The 4,746-nt window shown below is 42.1% G+C and overlaps 1 long non-coding RNA gene across 1 annotated transcript in view; it reads left to right on the top strand.

Moving 5' to 3' along the window:
• LOC109923574 overlaps positions 1-3,859 on the top strand; it is a 14,394-nt gene extending 10,535 nt beyond the window's left edge. Inside the window, exon 3 of the long non-coding RNA XR_007261984.1 lies at positions 3,732-3,859. This is a non-coding gene — a long non-coding RNA (uncharacterized LOC109923574). The remainder of the gene's footprint in view (positions 1-3,731) is intronic.
• The last annotated feature ends 887 nt before the right edge of the window (positions 3,860-4,746 follow it).

Genomic DNA, 4,746 nt, shown 5'->3' with positions numbered 1-4,746 from the left:
ATACACCACATCAACCGCTTTACCCTCATCCACCTGTTTGGTCACCTTCTCAAAGAACTCAATAAGGTTTGTGAGGCACGACCTACCCTTCACAAAACCGTGTTGACTATCCCTAATCAAATTATTCCTTTCTAGATGATTATAAATCCTATCTGTTATAATCCTTTCCAACACTTTACCCACAACCGAAGTAAGGCTCACTGGTCTATAATTACCAGGGTTGTCTCTACTCCCCTTCTTGAACAAGGGGACAACATTTGCTAGTCTCCAGTCTTCTGGCACTATTCCTGAAGACAATGACAACATAAAGATCAAAGCCAAAGGCTCTGCAATCTCCTCTCTAGCTTCCCAGAGAATCCTAGGATAAATCCCATCCGGCCCAGGGGACTTATCTATTTTCACACCTTCCAGAATTGCTAACACCTCCTCCTTATGACCCTCAATCCCGTCTAGTCTAATAGACTGTATCTCAGTATTCTCCTCGACTACATTGGAAGATTGGAGAGAGGCAAACGTCATTCCCTTGTTCAAAAAAGGGAATTGGGATAACCCCAGAAATTACAGGCCAGTTAGTCTTACGTCAGTGGTGGGCAAATTATTGGAAAGGGCTCTGAGAGACAGGATTTATGATCACTTGGAAAGTCATAGTTTGATTCATGATATTCAGCATGGATTTGTGAGGGATAGATCATGCCTCACAAAACTTATTGAATTCTTTGACGAGGCGACCAAACACATGGATGAAGGTAGAGTAGTAGATGTGATATACATGGATTTAAGTAAGGCGTTTGATAAGGTTCCCCATGGTAGGCTCATGCAGAAAGTAAGGAGGCATAGGATAGGGGGAAAAGTGGCAGATTGGATTCAGAATTGGCTGACCCTTAGAAGACAACGGGTGGTAGTGGACGGAAAATATTCAACATGGTGCTCAGTTACGAGTAGTGTACCACAAGGATCTGTTCTGGGACCTCTTCTATTTGTGATTTCTGTAAATGATTTGGATGAAGGAGTGGAAGGGTGGATTAGTAAGTTCGCGGATAATACAAAGGTGGGTCGAGTTGTGGACAGTGCGGAGGGCTGTTCTAGGTTACAAAGGGACATTGATAGAATGCAGAGCTGGGCTGAGAAGTGGCAGATGGAGTTTAACCCTGAAAAGTGTGAGGTGATTCATTTTGGAAGGACAAACTTGAAAGCAGAATACAGGGTTAACGGAAAGATCCTTGGCAGTATGGAGGAGCAGAGTGATCTTGGGGTTCATGTCCACAGTTCCCTGAAAGCTGCCACCCAGGTGGATAGAGTTGTTAAGAAGTCGTATGGTGTGTTAGCTTTCATGAATAGAGGGATTGAGTTCAAGAGCCATGAAGTTATGCTCCAGCTATACAAAAGCCTGGTTTGGCCACATCTGGAGTATTGTGTCCAGTTCTGGTCGCCTCATTACAGGAAAGATGTGGAAGCGTTGGAAAAGGTGCAGAGGAGATTTACCAGGATGTTGCCTGGAATGGAGGGAAGGTCTTACGAGGAAAGGTTGAGAGAGCTAGGGCTTTTCTCTTTAGAACGACGAAGGATGAGAGGTGACTTGATAGGGGTGTACAAAATGATCAGAGGTATAGATAGAGTAGACAGCCAGAGACTTTTTCCTAGGATGGAGGTAACTATTACGAGGGGGCATAGTTTTATCGTGAGTGGAGGTAGATATAGGGGAGACGTCAGAGGTGGGTTCTTTACTCAGAGAGTGGTAGGGGCGTGGAATGCATTGCCGGAGAGGGTAGTTGAGTCAGCCTCATTAGGGGCATTTAAGCGGCTATCAGATAGGCATATGGATGATAGTATAAGGTAGGGTTGGAGGTTAGATAGACCTTAAGATTAGGGTAAAAGTTCGACACAACATCATGAGCCGAAGGGCCTGTACTGTGCTGTACTGTTCTATGTTCTATAAGGTCACCCCACATCCTCTAATACTCCAGGGAAAATAGCCCCAGCCTATTCAGCCTATCCCTATAGCTCAAACCCTCCAGCTCTGGCAAAACACTTAAATCTTTTCAGACCCCTTTCAAATTTCACAACATCTTTCCTTTAGCAAGGAGACCAGAATTTAACACTGTATTCCAAAAGTGGCCTAACCAATGTTCTGTACAGCCACAACATGTCATCCCAACTCCTGTATTCAATGCAGTGACCAATAAAGGCAAGCTTACCAAACGCCTTCTTCACTACCCTGACTACCTGCAAATTCACTTTCAGGGAACTGTTAACCTGCACTCCAGGACCTTATCATCAAGTGTATAAGTCCTGCCCTGATTTGAATTTTCAAATAAAGTCACAGTTGCAAAGTATCTTTGAACTTATGAAATTCTACTCCACTGTGAAAGAACTGAGAACATCCTAGTGTGACACTGTGTCATATACTCCTCCTGAAAGGTACCACATTCAGTCCCTGTACTTATCTCAACTTGTGTCAATCAACCAGAGTCAATTTGGAAAAAGTACCATTGGTTAGAGAGACATGATGTAGGATGTGGTTCCAGTTTCTGATCATATTCTGGTTGTCCCTGTTGGGAAGTGCATGTATGCACGTTAAGGATAAAGTAGGGTTTTGATGTCTGCCATGTTGAAAAGTTGTGTTCCTTCGTGAGTTATTGGAATATAGTAACAGTAGGCCATTCAGTCCCTCAATCCTTTTCCCCATTCACAGATCATGGCTGATCTGGGGCCTAACTCCATTTATCTGTCTTCTCTCCATGTCCCTTAATATCTTTGCTAACAAAAATTTATCTTTCTCCAGTTTAGAATTAACAACCGATCAAGCATCCACTGACATTTATGGTAGAGAATTCCAAACATCTGAATAATTGAATGATTTATTATTTGTCACACTTCACAGATACAGTGAAAAGTGTTCTGTTGCCACAATCCAGTGTCATTTTGAAGTACAAGAAGAATAAAAGAAAGTACTTAAATAGGGTTCATCTTCATTGGCCAGGGTTCATTACCACCCTTTGTGTGTAGACATGTGTCCTAATATCTTACCTGAATGGTCTGGCCTTAATTTTCAGATTATGCCCCTTAATTCTAGAATCCTCAACCAGTGGAAATAATTTATCTTTATCTACCCTGTGTTTTCTTGTTAATAGCTTGCAAACTTCGATTAGATCACCCCTTAACTTTCTAAATTCTGGAGAAAACAGGCCTAATTTGTGTAGTCTCTGATCGTAACTTGACGCCTGAGGTCCAGATATTATTCTTGTGAACCTACATTGTACTCCCTCTGAGACCAACACCTCCCTCCTAAGGTATGGTGCCCAGACCTGCTCTCGGTAAGCCAAATAGGGCCTAACTGAGGTTTTGTATAGCTGCAGCATAACAAGTGCAGCCTTATACTCCAGTCCTCTAGATAGAAAGGCCAGCATTCCATTAACTCTCCTGATTATTTTCTGCACCTGTACATGACATTTTAAAGATCAATGCACCTGAACCCTGAAGTCTCTTTGGGCGTCACCACTGTATTTAACTTCTTACCGTCTAGAAAGTACCCTGATCTATCCTTTTTCGGTCTGAAATAGATGTGACTACACCTGAACAGACTGGATGCATTGCTTGCAGAATTATTCCCAGCATGAGTCAAGAGCACTGGGAAAGAAGGGAGAAAATAAAACAGTACAAGATTATGTTGCGCATAAAGGTGACCCTGATGCCTAAATACTTTGCATTTTGTGCTGTTATGTCATTTACAGAATGCAGATCCTGAAAAGGACAAGCCACCATGCAATGCCAGCGAGTTAGAGGAGTGTGATCGCTTCCCTGATGATACTGCCAGCTTAACTCGATTTGATGCCAACACATTGAAAGCTACCCACGTGGTAAGAAGTATTCTTTGGTTTTAAAAAAAATAGAAAAATGGACAAGTGTTGTAGCTACCATGGTAGCTTTGTTTCACACAAATGACTGAAATGGTGGTTCCGGTTGTTGACATACTACTTATATTTTATTATCATTAAATTAGAGTTTTTAGTTTTATAAATAAGCATGTATTTTACAGAGTGGCCAATATTTGATCTTTGAAATTATCATTAGTTAATCATGCATCAAGCACAGACAGAACCCTTCCTGGTCAGAAATTTTGGAACGGGAAAAAAGCCTTTCCAAACATGTGCCAATTTTAGCTTTAATTTCAGCCCCAACCTCTTCTCGAAAAAGCTTTGCAATTCTTCCTTTCTTTTACATTTATTCTTTTGTCAGATATGTGGATGGTGTTGCTAGGCTGGCATTCATTACCCATCCCTAACTGCTCTCGAGAATGTGGTTGTGAGCTGTTTTCTCGAACTATTGAAGTTTATCTGCTGTAGGTACAACCACAATGCTGCTAGCAAGGGAGTTCCAGAATTTTGATCCCACTACTGTGAAGGAGCAAAGCTATAATGCCACGTCAGGATGGTGCCTGGCATGAATGGAAACTTGTAATTGGTAGTGTTCCCATGCATCTGCTGCTGTTTAATTTCTAGATGGTCAAGGTTGTAATTGCGGAACATGTTGGGGAAGGACCCTTGGTGAGTTATGGTATTGCATTTTATAAATGGTGTACACTTCTCCCACTGTGTCGGTAATGGAGGGAATGAATGTAGGATGTGGTGGGTTGAGTGATAGTCAGGAGGGCTGCTTTGTCCTGGATTTTGATTTTAATTTGTTGATGGAATGTGGGCATTGCTAGCTTAACCAATGTTTATTGCCCATCTCTCCTTTCCCAGAGGA

The sequence above is a fragment of the Rhincodon typus genome, chromosome 4 (genome assembly GCF_021869965.1).
Source record: "Rhincodon typus isolate 14 chromosome 4, sRhiTyp1.1, whole genome shotgun sequence".
Taxonomy (NCBI): domain Eukaryota; kingdom Metazoa; phylum Chordata; class Chondrichthyes; order Orectolobiformes; family Rhincodontidae; genus Rhincodon; species Rhincodon typus.
This window is presented reverse-complemented; position numbering and strand designations above follow the sequence as displayed.